At 49.0% G+C, this 14,561-nt stretch overlaps 1 long non-coding RNA gene and 1 other non-coding gene across 4 annotated transcripts in view; both read left to right on the forward strand.

The window, feature by feature from the left end:
* The first annotated feature begins 1,039 nt into the window (after window positions 1–1,039).
* On the forward strand, window positions 1,040–1,143 carry LOC118639724. The gene has a single exon (XR_004961276.1). It is a non-coding gene; the product is annotated as a U6 spliceosomal RNA (small nuclear RNA).
* A 6,984-nt stretch (window positions 1,144–8,127) lies between these two features.
* The window catches only part of LOC118638943, a 33,817-nt gene continuing 27,383 nt past the window's right edge, over window positions 8,128–14,561 (forward strand). Inside the window, exons 1-3 of one of the 3 annotated variants that reach the window (XR_004961134.1) lie at window positions 8,128–8,319; window positions 10,564–10,835; window positions 11,784–12,712. This is a non-coding gene — a long non-coding RNA (uncharacterized LOC118638943). Of the gene's footprint in view, window positions 8,320–10,563; window positions 10,836–11,783; window positions 12,713–14,561 lie in introns of those variants that run through there. The other 2 variants (XR_004961136.1, XR_004961135.1) reach the window with 2 other exon arrangements.

Consider the following 14,561-nt stretch of genomic DNA (forward strand, 5'->3'; position numbering starts at 1 on the left):
TGTTTGCATCTGCGTCTCTTCTTTCCCACCAGGAGACATGTTCCTGGTTCCGTTGGTTCTAGACTGAGGTCCAGAGCTGTGGACTGGGTGTGCCTGGGTGTGACCTACAGTCTGAGATGGTTTCCAACAGCAAGGGAGTTCCCACCCCGCCTCCCCTCACACTGAGGCCTCTCCCCACTGTCCCTCCTCTCCCTGCACACCGGGCCTCTCCCCTCCCCTTTCCTCCCCTCCTCTCCCCAGTGTCCCTACTCTCCCTTCACACCGGGCCTCTCCCCTCCTCTCCCCACCATTACCCACCCCTCCTCCCTTCACACGGGCCTCTCCCCACTCTCCCCTCCTCCACCCTTCACACCGGGCCCCTTCCCTCCCCTCTCCTCCCCTCCTCTCCGCACCATGACCTACCCCTCCTCCCTTCACATGGGGCCTCTCCCCACTCTGCTCAGTCAGAGTCTGTGAGCCGCGTTTGCTTAGCGGAGGGTCCAAATCACCGGGCCTGGTGGTGTGGGGAATTGTTGCGTTGCTCCAGCAGGTGGCGGGGACCAAAGGGCTCAGTCCGTCCCGCTGCATGAGATGCGCACGATGTTCACAGGTGAACAGAGGGACTGAGATTCGAAGTCGAGCCTTGATTCTCCCCACTCAGTGGCTGCCGGTGACCTGTTTGGGGCTGCTTGGTCCTGAGGCTAACCCCAAGGTCCCAGCACTCGACGCCCCCGCTCTCGCATCATGCTTGGGTAGGTGTTCGGCTTTCGAGGCCATTCACCGACAGCTTCCTGAAGGCAGGGGTGGAATTTTCTTTGCTTTGTTCTTTTTTAAAAAACATTTTTTCTCCATTGATTTTAGAAGGAGGAAGGGAGAGAGAGCTAAAAAAATCAATGAGGGAGAACATCAATTGGCCACCTCTTGCATGCCCCCCATTGGGGACAACCTGGGCATGTGCCCTGACCGGGAATTGAACCGGTGACCTATTGGTGCAGGGCCGATGCTCAAGCACTGAGCCACACTGGCCGGGCTATGCTTCTTTCTTAAGACTAGTGTGGCTGTGCTCGCTTCGACAGCACATATACTACAATTGGAACGATACAGAGATTAGCATGCCCCCTGCGCAAGGATGACATGCAAATTCGTGAAGCGTTCCATATTTTTTAATAGATAGCGAAGAGAATTTACATTCTTCTGAAGTGCACATGGACATTCTCAAAGATAGACGACATGTTAGGGCACAAACTAAGTCTCTACAAGTTCAAGAGGATTGAAATCATATCAAGCATCTTCTCAGATCACAATGACATGCAACTGGAAATCAATTGCAACAAGAACACGCAAAGACATTTGAAAACATGGAGGCTAAATAGCATCTTATTGAACAATGAATGAATGGGTTACCATGGAGATCAAGGAAGAAATTAAAAACCTTCTGGAAACCAATGAAAATTAACACACAACAACACAAAATCTATGGGATGCAGTGAAAGCAGTTCTGAGAGGGAAATTCATAGAACTACAGGCCTACCTCAAGAAGCAAGAAAAAGTTCTAATAGACTATCTTACCTCACAACTTAAAGAACTAGAAAGCAAACATAAAGAAAACCCCAGAGCAAGTAGAAAGAAGGAAATAGTAAAGATCAGAGCAGAAATAAATGACATGGAGACCAAAAAAACAATTCAAAGGATCAATGAAACAAAGAGCTGGTTCTTGGAAAAGATAAACAAGATTGATGGACCCTTAGCTAGACTCACCAAGAAACAAAGACAGAGAACCCAAATACACAAAATCAGAAATGAAAGAAGAGAAATAATAACTGACACCACAGAAATACAAAGGATTGTTAACAAATACTATAAACAAGTATACGGCAACAAATTTGACAATTTAAGTGAAATGGACAAATTTCTAGAAACACACAGTCTCCCAAAACTGAACCGGGAAGAGATAGAAAACTTGAATAGACCAATAGCAACAGAAGAAATTGAAGATGTAATCAAGACTCTCCCAGCAAACAAAAGCCCAGGCCTGGACGGCTTCACAGGGGAGTTTTACCGAACATTCAAAGAACTAATACCCATTCTCCTCAAACTATTTCAAAAAATTCAAGAAGAAGGAAAACTTCCAAACTGGTTTTATGAGGCCAGCATAATTCTAATTCCAAAACCAGAAAAAGACACTACAAAGAAAGAAAACCACAGACCAATATCCCTGATGAACATATATGCCAAAATCCTGAACAAAATACTAGCAAATCAAATCCAGCAATACATCAAAAAGTTATTCCCCATGACCAAGTGGGATTCATCCCAGGGATGCAAGGCTGGTACAATATTCACAAATCAATAAATGTGGTACACCACATAAATAAAATGAAAGATTAATATCATATGATCATATCAATAGATGCTGAAAAAGTATTCAACAAAATCCAGCATCCATTTCTGATAAAAACGCTCAGCAATCTGGGATTAGAGGGGTCATATCTCAACATAATAAAGGCCATATATGAAAGACCTACAGCCAACATCACACTCAATGGGCAAAAACTAAAAGCATTTCCCTTAAGAACAGGAACAAGACAAGGATGCCCACTTTTGCCACTCTTATTTAACATAGTACTGGAAGTCTTAGCCACAGCAATCAGACATGAAGAAAAAATAAAAGGGATCCAAATTGGAAAGGAGGAAGTGAAACTGTCATTATTCTCAGATGACATGATACTATACATAGAAAACCCCAAAGACTCCATCAAAAATGTATTAGACTTAATAAATGAATTTGGCAAAGTAGCAGGATACAAAATTAACGTCAAGAAATTGATGGCATTCTTATACACAAATGATGAACTCACAGAAAGAGAAACTAGAAAAACAATCCCATTTTCCATCACAGCAGAAAAATTAAGATACCTAGGAATAAACTTAACCAAAGAAATAAAGGACCTATTTGCAGAAAACTATAGGTCATTGAAAAAAGAAATAGAGGAAGATATAAAAAAGTGGAAGCACATACCTTGTTCATAAATTGGAAGAATTAACATCATTAAAATGTCCATACGACCCAAAGCAATCTATAGATTCAATGCAATCCCCATCAAAATATCAATGACATACTTTACAGAACTAGAACAAATACGTCAGAAGTTCATATGGAACCAAAAAAGACCCCGAATAGCCACAGCAATCTTGAAAAAGAAGAACAAAGTTGGAGGGATCACATTACCAGATTTCAGGTTTTACTACAAGGCCACTGTAATCAAAACAGCCTGGTACTGGCACAAGAACAGGCATATAGACCAGTGTAACAGAACAGAGAACCCAGAAATGGACCCAAGGCAATATGCTCAATTAATATTTGACAAAGGTGGCAAAAGCATACAGTGGAGTAAAGACAGCCTTTTTAATAAATGGTGTTGGGAAAATTGGACAGTTACATGCAAAAAATGAAACTAGACCATCAACTTACACCATACACAAGAATAGACTCAAAATGGATAAAAGACTTAAATATGACTCCTGAATCCATAAAAATCCTAGAAGAAAATGTAGGCAACAAAATTTCAGACATCATATGCAGCAGAATTTTCACTGATACATCACCTAAGGCAATAGAAACAAAGGAGAAAATGAACACATGGGACTACATCAAACTAAAAAGCTTCTGCACAACAAAATATACAATCATCAAAATGGAAAGGCAACCCACTGTATGGGAGAGCATAATTGCCAATGATATATCAGATAAGGGGTTAATTTCCAATATATAGAGAGTGTTCATACAATTCAACAAAAGGAAGACAAAGAACCCAATTTAAAAAATGGGCAGAGGAACTAAATAGACACCTCTCCAAACAGGACATACAAATGGCTAAGAGACATATGAAGAAATGCTCAGCATCACTAATCATCAGAGAGATGCAAATTAAAACAACAATGAGGTGTCACCTCACACCTGTCAGAATAACTGCCATCAGTAAATCATCAAACAACAAGTGTTGGCGAGGGTGTGGAGAAAAGGGGACTCTAGTACACTGCTGGTGGGAATGCAGACTGGTGCAGCCACTATGGAAAACAATATGGTGTTACCTCAAAAAATTAAAAATTGAACTCCTATTTGACCCTGTGATCCCACCTCTAGGAATATACCCTAAGAAGCATAAAACACCAATCAGAAAGAATATATGTACCCCCATGTTCGTAGCAGCACTATTACAATAGCTAAGATCCAGAAACAGCCCAAATGTCCATCAGTAGACGAATGGATAAAAAAGCAGTGGTGCATATACACAATGGAGCACTATGCAGCTGTAAGAAAGAAAGATTTCTTGTCCTTTGAGAAGACATGGAGGGACCTGGAAAGTATTATTCTAAGCGAAACAAGCCAAGCAGAGAAAGACAAATACCACATGATCTCATTTATTTGTGGAATATAATGAACATAACAGTCTGAGGAACGGGGTAGTCCCAGAGACGTGGAAGTGAGGTACAGACTGATAATCCCCAGAAGAAGGGGAGGGAGATAAACCACAGAATGTATATGCATGTGTGCATGAACAGTGGACATGGACAACAAAGCTGGGGACAGGGTGAGGAGGGGGGGAGGGGAGAATCAGGGGAAGACAAAGGAGAAACATCTGTAACAAAAATAAATAAATAATAAAAAAAGACTAGTGTGGCTCCTGACATTCCCTAAGCATTCATAAAATACTAAATGAGTGAATGAATGAAGACAAGGACTTTCTGCACGTTAACAAGTTTAACAGCAGCAGTGCAAAGCCTAGGAACCACAGAACTGCCGTTCTGTGGCGTGGCCGTGGTCGCTGGGACACCAGCTTTCTGCTACGGAGGGTGTCCCTTCTGACCTGACCAGCACAGGCAGCAGCGCCCCCTGATCCAGAACTAAGAATTTCCGATGGCGAGAGCGGAGATTAACCAAGCACAGGTGAGAAATGGCCGGTGTGGCCCACGGTGTGTCTGGGTCGTGCCGGAGTCCTCTGTCTGCACCGCGCTTGTCATTGGCCAGGGACCAAGGCCGGTCACATGATCGAGCCCGGCTCTTCCTGGGAAGGGGCTACCCAGAGGTGTGCATACTGGGAAGTGGGGTTCATTGGGAGCCACCCAAGCAATGATCTACCACCACGTTCACGGTTTCCAACTTGTTCAATTTAGAAAAACAATACAATGCAAATGTATACAATGACCGGATATAAAAGTCAGAGAAAAATCTTCCAGCCTCAGCCTATAATCGAGTTCAGTCCTTTAAGATGTTTCGGCAGTGAATATACAACAAGTTTAACCACCTACTGTATGCAAAGCAGGCACTGAAGGGGAGGAGCGAGGCCTCGGGAGGACTGTGAGGCTGACAGTCACCTCCTGGGCTGGGAGACAGTCAGTGCACGTGGGTGGGCTGCTGCTTACCTCTGGTCGCTCCGATTATGCCACGTCTTTATAAAGACATGTCTTCCCCCTTGGAGAGTAGAGGTGGGCAGCACAGCTATGTTGGATGAGGACAATTTAACAAGAATTTCCACGCGCGTCTCCGGCTGAGAACCACAGCTCCCCTTCCTAGAAATCTTACCTGTTCACAGGCCTGAAGCGGTCCTAGCGGCTCCTGCTGTGACCCCAGGGAGTCCCCTCACGTGGGCATCGAGTGTCTTAACCTTGGGAGTAACAATCTCGTTCTTCTAAATCCGCGGACCAAAAAGGAAGGTGGGGTAGGGTGGGGTCAACTGTGAGTCACCCCTGGATTCTAAGGGTTCTTGTCACCGCCGCACTGGCCTGTCTTCGGCCTAGGGTGCTTCTTCCCGGTGTCCGCATGGTGCTTCCCTTGCTTCCTGCTGGTCCCCACGCCGGTGCTGCTGGAAAGGGCGCCCCGGCCCCGTGGAGGGAGGGAGGTATTCCGCACTGTTTGCCTTCCACACCCCAGCTGGGTGCTCTTCTCTCGCCTGCGTCAGCACGTGTCCTGGCACTGCTGACGCCGTGACTCACTCACTACCCTTCATTCATCGCACACAAGCAGGCTGAGCACCTACTGTGCGGCAGGGACCGTGCCATGTCCTAGAGGCGAAGAGAGGAACAAAGGGACACTGCTGCCCTCCTCTGGTGAAAGGTGCTCCTAATGGAGACGCGAATAGACGCGCTGGGTCATTCCCGTGGCAGCAGCGGGCCCCGTGCGGGCCACCCCCATGTGAGTGGTCAAGGAGGGTGTCAGAGGAGAGGGAGAGAAGGAGCAAATGGCAGCAGTCTCCCGGTGTCACCTCCCAGCTCTCACCCGTCATACCTGGTCTCCAACCTGGCCGGGTCCGGCGGGGTGCAGGTGTGGCTGTCCTCCCCCATCCCTCCACCTTGCCCCTGCATTACTGCCACCTCCTGCCAGCTCGGACAGACGCTCCGTGCAGGAATCTGATGGGAACACACGGATGGGCCAGGGCGGGGGGCTGGGCAGGAGAGACACCCCGCTCAGTGTACAAGCCCTGGTTTAGCCGCAGCCATGACATTTCAGTGTTTCGCCCCACCCGGGGGCTGCTCACCTAAACCTAATGTGATAGCCCTTTTAATCTCAGGGAACTCCAAGTCCTTACAAGGTGTAAAACAGTGACCTTTTCAAAATGCACATCTGATCATACCACCACCTGCCCAGCTCAACCCCCCACAGTGGCATCTCTGCTCGATAAAAGCTACTTCTGTGCCCCGGCTTGGAGACCTCGTGTGTCTCGCCCCAGGCTCCCCGGCCCCGCCCCGCACCCCTCGCGGCTGCTGTGGTCACACAGGCTCTTTTCAGTCCTTTGGGTTCATTCTGCTCCCTGCAGCTCTTGTCCATGCTGTTCCTCCTTCCTGGAATGCTTTTCCCTCCGTCCGAACCCAGTGAGCTCATCCTTAGCACTGAGCTCGATGTTGCCGGTTCCCTGAGGAGGCTCTCACCGTCCCTCCACTCCTCCTCTACAGCTCGCGGCGTGGCTGCTCTTTCAGGTCGATGGTTTGACACCCGATTCGTGGCATCATCCCTGCTGGAGGTCAGCTCTGCGAGGCTGTGCTCTGACCCTTTCTCCTGACGACCGTATGCGCCCAGCTGTCTCCGTGTCTGAGATGTAGTCGGTGCCTGGTAATGTTTACGGAATGTGTGAACCACTGAGGGAAGAATAAAACTAGTTTTCTTCGTACTGACCTTCTGGCATAAATGCGGTCACTGACACTTGGAGAAAAGGCAGTCCCTGTGCAGGCCCACGGCCTAGGAAATCCGTGGCCACTGTTCCTGAGAGGCACCCCTTCCTCTGGCAAGTTCTTTTGCTGGAGAGAGTCCTGGCTGCCTGCGTGGGTGGGGTGAGGGTGTCCGAGGAAGGACACTGGGGGGTGCTGGCCCGTCGGCCACATCTCAGCTCTGTGCATGAGTGTCCGTGGGCGCCAGACACAGAGGGACACTTACATGCTTACTCCCCGCATTTTCTTTTCTGTCCTTCCTTCTCTCTCAACCCAGGTCCCAGTGTGTTCCCGAAGGTTGCTGGTGGAAATGGAGTAGCATCGGGTGGGATCGTAAATAAGGTTCAGGGGGAGTAACTGACACAGGTCTGGCGGATGAGTGCTGTACCCCCTCCTCTGTAATTTATCGTTTTCCTTCTGTGGGAAGCCAAATGATATTTCTCTAATTAACACACACAGGCAACTAGCGTATAAATCAACGTCACAGCCTTTTTAGTGATGCAATCACTTTATGATCAAGGGATATAAATTAAACATCATAAACGCATCTCAAGCAGCAGAACATAATGGGATGAGAGGGCTGGGTGCTGAGGGGTCTGTGAGCCCCGAGAGGGATCTTCAGTCTGGGAGCTGCCGGTTCAGTCCCAGCACAACCCGGGGCATAGCCGGCCCGCGGCCAGGGACATTGCACAGCCGTGGACTTTCTCTCGTTTGTGGCCCATAGGTGTGATGGGTGTGTGTACACTGGGGGTCCAGGATCTGGGAGGGAACCTCAGCCTCGGGACTTAGTGCCCGTGTGACCCCGGGAGGTCACCTGCTTCCGTAGCCCCGTGTGTTCGTCTGTAAGTTGGAGATAAGCAGAGTACTTCCTTCGGAGCGTGACTGGCCACTGACGCATTGGTGCACGCCAGGCACTTAGGGGAGTGTCTCATGTGTCAAGGGAAGTTTAACTCCTCTGAACTTTTGCGATTGCGGTGGTCACCATTACTGTTATCCCTGGCCTCAGTTCTGTGGCTCCGTCCTGGTGTGCACAGTCACTTACAAGGCTGATTCGGCCCGAGTCTGTCTCCATGACCTGGAGTAGATCCTAGGACTCTGCATGTGAACAGCCTGACTGATATTCTGATGTTGGCCATGGTGAGTCACAATGGAGAGACGCTCCGGGCCGCGGGGAGCCCGTGGGCGCGTACTGAGCAGGCTCCCTGTCGGGTGCGGCAGTGCCAGAGGGGGCCCGGGAGCGCCTTTCCGCTTTACATCTGAATTCCCCAGATGTATAATGTTCCTCTAGTTCCTCCGGGCAGACCCTTGGGAAGAGGTCCTGTGGTGTAACACTCACCTGCCCAGGACCTTGTAACGTGCCCATCCTGTGAGACCGGCAGGAAAGGGAGTTCATCTTCATTTACCTGCGGAGGAAACGGGGGTTCGGAAAGAAAGAGGATTCTTCTTGAGGTCGAACAGTTCTTAAGGGGTGAACGAGTCTCGCTTACAGGAGTCTGAATCCTAAACCCACTGTGACATGGAGGCATTGGCCCGTCTCCTCCCTTAGAAACAGGCTGTGTGGAGAGTGTAGTCCCTGGAGACAAGCGTCACCTCTGGGATGAAGCACGCGTGTGTGGAAATGTGTCTGGGTGTGTCTGGGTGTGTCGGTGTGTCTGTGTGTGTCTGTGTGTCTGGGTGTGTCTGGGTGTCTGCGTGTGTCTGTGTGTGTCTGTGTGTCTGTGTGTCTGTGTGTCTGTGTGTGACTGTGTGTCTGTGTGTGTCTGTGTGTCTGGGTGTGTCTGGGTGTGTGTGTGTCTGTGTGTGTGTGTGTGTGTCTGGGTGTGTCTGGGTGTGTCTGGGTGTGTCTGGGTGTGACTCTGTGTGTGTGTGTCTGTGTGTGTCTGGGTGTCTGGGTGTGTGTGTGTGTCTGTGTGTCTGGGTGTGTCTGTGTGTCTGTGTGTGACTGTGTATGTCTGGGTGTGTCTGGGGGTCTGGGCGTGTGTGTGTCTGTGTGTCTGTCTGTGTGTGTCGGGCGCAGTGCTGACGACCACTTGTTATGGCTCCTTGTCCCTTTGCCCCTGAGTACTGGACACGCGGGGCATTTCCTTCTCCCGTGTCCCTTCTGGTGAGTCCTGCAGGGTTCACGTGTTCATTTCCAGGACGTCCTATAGTTGGAGTCACAGTATGTGGTCTTTTCAGATGGCTCCTTTCCCTTGGGATGTGTATCTGAAGTTCGCCCGGGTCTTTCGGGGCTTGAGAGCTCGAGGAAAGGCTGACCCAAGCGCCGTGGAGAGAAAGAGCCCCGGCCGGCCCCAGAGTCCCACAGCCCAGGCGGCAGGGCGCGGGGAGCCCCCGGGCACCATTTGAGGCAGATGGGGCGGGGGGCTGACAAGCAAGGAAAGAGGGAGCCTGGGCCTCGGGCAGGGTACGGACGGCAGGGGTTGGCTGGCTCGTGCGGGGCTGCACACGCAGGGAGCGTGGGCGGCAGAGGCGGTCAGTGTCCCCGGCTCCTCGGCCTCCGCCGCGGCGTCTTTCAGGCCGTCTGAGGTTTGCGGTGGCAGGTGAGTGGGGCTTCGTGTCTGAGGGGCCCCGCCAGCTGCTGAGCTGAAGGGCACCTGCCACCCACCAGCCCTCTGACCAGCCAGCCTGCTGCGGCGGACTGGCCCAGGCTGACCTCACCCCCATCGCCCGTGGCCGCCCCACGATTCAACAGCACGGGGCTCTCTGTGTCTGAGGTGGGGCCTAAGTGTGGGCACCCAGTGGGTGGGTGGTCTTTTTCGAGTTTGAAAAATACTTCCTATTTTTAGAGCAGTTTTAGGTTCACAGAAACATTAAGGAAACAGGTGCAGAGATTTCCCATCTCCTCCGCCCCTGTCCACGTGCCTCCCTCTTTATCCACACGCCCACTGAGGGCGCAGTTGTCACCACTGACGGACCTGCTTTGGCACGTCACCGTCACCCAAAGTCCACAGCTTACGGCAGGCTTCTCTCTTGGTGCTGGACCTTCTAGGTTTGGACAAATGTTTACTGAGCGGTGGGGGGGGCAGGATGGGAGGAGGCAGTGGGGGGGGGGAGAAACATCTGTAACAAAAATAAATAAAAATTGAAAAATATAAAAAAATAAAAATACCTTCGTTAACAATAAATGCTTATTGATGTATGTCCATTATTATAGTATCACAGGGAGTATTTTTACTGCCGTAAAAGTGCCCTGTGCTCCGCCTGGTCCCTCCCCACCCCCACCAACCTCACCGCCCCTGGCAGCAACTGATTTTTTTAAGTATCTGCATAGTTTGGCCATTTCCAGAACGTCCTATAGTTGGAGTCACACAGTATGTAGTTTTTTCAGATGGGCTCCTTTCCCTTAGGAATATGTATTTAAAGTTCTCCCATGTCTTTCAGGGCTTGAGAGCTTATTAGCGCTGAATGATACTTTATTGTCTCAGCATGCTACTGTGTAGTATCCATTCGCCTACTGAAGGTCGCTTGCTTCCAAGCTCTGGCGGTTATGAATACGCCGCTGTGCACATCTGTGTGCAGCTGTCTGCACGGACACGAGTTTTCAGCTGCTTTGGGTAAATCCCGAGGAGGGCAGCTGCCGGATCGTGTGGCACAAGTACGTCGAGTGTTGCCCTCCAAAGGGGCTGAACTATTCCACAGTCCCACCGGTTACGGTGAGCGTTTCTGCAGCTCTGCCCTTGGCGTGTGGGGTGTCAGTGGTCTGGATGTGCGCTGCTCTCACAGGGGTGCCGTGGCATCTCGCTGCGGCCGAGGCGTTGCAAAGGCAGCCCTGGTCAGCGTCAGTATGCGGTGGGAGCAGCTGGGCTCGCTCAGAGACCCCCGCTGTCCCCAAAGCCCCGGCAGTGGTCAATAAACCTGCGCTACGGATATTTCCATGGGAAATAAGGCCATATCATTTTGTGCCATGTCATATATAATTGTACTCTCTATTCGAATATAAACATGTGAATAGACGTGCTAATAGTTAAAATAAATTATGGGAGGAAAACTGAAACGAGAAAACCTATTGATTCTCATTCATGTGCCTTTATGGATTGGCTGCTATGCTGTCCGCTGGCTGCAAGTCGGAGCAGGAGAGCCGGTATCCTCCCCAGCGGCCCCATAGTGGCTGGCAGGGCGACGGTGTCAGATAGTGCTCCAAGGGTCCCCACTGCTGTCCCCTGCAGGAATGCCCAGTTTGCTCCCGGGCAGTCCTGATGCCCGACAGCCAGGCGTCAGGGTGGTGACTTGTCCTTAGGTTTGCTTATTTCTATACTCTCGGGGCCACAGCAGGGTCTTCCCACAGTGGCTGCCTAGGGCACTTTTCAAGTCAGAGGAGATACATCGTGTCCTGATTGCCTTGTTTTTCCTAAATTTGACCCACAATCCAGGAGGCCAGCCTCATTCTGCTGCCCCATCTGGCTTTGCTGAAGTCCAAAGCTATTCCTGTTTTCTCGAGGAGTCTTGAGATCACACGCCGCCAAAATTCCGCTTTTACAATCTGCCTCTGCCCCCCCCCCCCGCCCCCCGCTTCTCTGAATTCTGAATGCCATTCTGTGTCAGCATCTTGCTGTTAAGGCCCTATTGATCCTGAGACGGATGCACTGACTTTTCTTTTCAAGGTATGAAAGTAGCCATGGTCCCGGCACTTAACTCAACGGCGAGAGGAAGTCAGCTGCCAGCCCCCCTTTGCCCACCACGTCTAATTAACATGGAGTCTACCTTCTTTGATGAGTTCATAAGTGTTTCACAGACAGGCAGGATGTAGCAACTTTGCAAGACACTGTCTAAAGATCTTCGACATCTGACAAAGCCATGGAATCCGATAATCCTACTTTCAGAACTCCAGGGTGTCCGCCAAGATCAATCTCATATCTAAACATCACATAAAGGGAGTGCATTGCATTATAGACTGCTTCCTATTGAACACCACCGAACACAGCATTAGACAGTTTTAAAAAAAATGAGCCTCCACCAGGCAGAATGGAAAAGGTGGTCAAATTCTGGAAAATTTTCCCCTTGATTAAAGCTGCACTTTCAAAATCGCTACATTATTAACAAAAGTCAGCTTAGCTCCAATTTATCTTGTGGACAGTTTCTTGATGGATTAGAGGTTAGGAATAAACTGGAGGAGCTTTTCTGTTCTTCTCCGGGCACAGACAAGGCCGTGTCAACGCGTCCTGTGGTACCTGCGGTAATACCTGCACGAGGTCCTGCTGATGGGTCAGAGTGTGGAAGGTGCTTCTCCTGGAGGGGCACGGGCAGCTGTGCCTGTCTGGGCATGCGCTCCTCAATGGAAGGGTACCTGGTGTTTGTTAGGGGACCAACGCCCAAGCGCCAGGAAAGAGGGCACCGGTTCCGATGTGTGGAGAGCCTCCTGCTCCTGAGTCTGAGGAAGCCGCCGGGTCCCAGGAGCCGTGCTCAATAGCACCGAGAGAGGCTTCCCATTTTTCTCTAGGATAAAAAATAGATTTACTTGGCTTGGCATGCTTCATTTCATGTTTTTTCAGTATTTTTATCATCATTAATATGTCCAGACCTGTACTCTATGGAACACAAAATCTGCATGTATGGGAAGGAAACTCCTGTGTTTAATTAAGCAGAGAACGGGTAGAACAAAATTATTAAAGATTTTTTTTTTTACTGCAGGACTTTTCAGAACCTTTAATATGGTGCCCTGTGACTTTCCAAGGGGTTGGAGAGAGGAGTTAATGTCAAAGTTCCTAAAGATATTTGACCAGGATATCCTTCATCAACAAACCTCTCTCTTTTTATTTTATTTTATTTTTTGTTAATTTATTTTTGTTACAGGTGTTTCTCCTTTTTCCCCATTGACACCTTTCTCCTGATCCCATCCCCACCCCCAGCATTGATGTCTATGTGTCTATGTTCATTGGTTACACATACGTACATGTAAGTTCTGTGGTTTATATCTTCCCTCCCCCACCCCCCTCTTCTGAGGTTTGTCAGTCTGTACCCCACTCCTGTGTCTCTGGGTCTGTTTTGTTCATCAGCTTGTATTGTTCATTATATTCCACAAATAAGTGAGATCATGTGTTATTTGTCTTTCTCTGATTGGCTTGTTTCACTTAGGATAATACTCTCCAGGTCCCTCCATGTCATCTCAAAGGACAAGAGATCTTTCGTTCTTACAGCTGCATAGTACTCCATTGTGTATATGTACCACTGCTTTTTTATCCATTCGTCTACTGGTGGACACTTGGGCTGTTTCTAGATCTTAGCGATTGTAAATAGTGCTGCTATGAACATAGGGGTATGTATATTCTTTCTGATTGGTGTTTTAGGCTTCTTAGGGTATATTCCTAGAAGTGGGACCACTGGGTCAAATGGCAGTTTCATTTTTAATTTTTCGCAAACCTCTCTCTCTTGGTCAACACTTTGGGAATATGCTTTGGAACATGCTGCTCTGGGTACATCACATTTTCGTGAGCACCTTGCCCTTTAATTTGAGGAGAAATCCAAAAGAAAGGGAAAGTTGGCGGGGTAGGGTTTCCCTTAAAACACTCTGCCACGCCCTGGCCGATTTGGCTCAGCGGTTGGAGCGCCGGTCTGCGGACCAGGGAGTCCCAGGTTTGGTTCCCGCTAGGGGCACGTACCAAAACAAACAACAACAACAACAACAACAAACACTCTGCCACACCTCCCTTGGGAGGTTTCCACAGCTGAGACAGTTGGCTAGGACTCTCATTCAAAGGCAGTTATTGGCCATTTTGCTAGATCTGAGGTGTCATCCATACAAACAACAGCTTAGAATTTCTTCAAGGTTTGTTCCATGACTGTGCACTTGAGAAGCTCTGAGACAGGAACTCTTGTCTGTTTTACGCTCAGTATCTAAATGAAAAGTGAAAGCAATCATTTCAGAGATGTAGCGATGTTTTACGGTAAATGGTTCAAATCCCCTCACTCTCTAGTAATTATAAAAATGCTTCTAATCTTTCTCTGAATATCTTATGACTTTCCCCTTCAGCCAATGAAAGTCCAGTACAGACACCTGACATGCGGTTCCCAGTTTCGGTCTACATTGTGATGCTGGGATGACTGGATCTGACTGAACCCCCCAGCAGTACCCCATCTCTCTCTCCCTCCCTCTCCTCTTCTTGCTCTCTCTTTCTCTGTCTCTCTCTCACAAGGGCTCTAATTCTGAACTCTTCTTACTAAGATATGGGCCAATGCCCTTGGGACCTGTACAGATGCCGGATTTTGGACAAAAACAGATTACGGGGGAGCTAAATTCCGAAAACCCCTACAAGACCCTAATATAGGTCTTCACACTGTGCTCTGTGACCTTTCTTTATTTTGTCTTAATTCTAACTTAGTAAATTCCATGGCTTTTAGGTGATAAAACACTAACTCTTTTATGGCAAAATGAATTAGGGTGT

The sequence above is a fragment of the Molossus molossus genome, unplaced genomic scaffold (assembly GCF_014108415.1).
Source record: "Molossus molossus isolate mMolMol1 unplaced genomic scaffold, mMolMol1.p scaffold_m16_p_21, whole genome shotgun sequence".
Taxonomy (NCBI): Eukaryota; Metazoa; Chordata; class Mammalia; order Chiroptera; family Molossidae; genus Molossus; species Molossus molossus.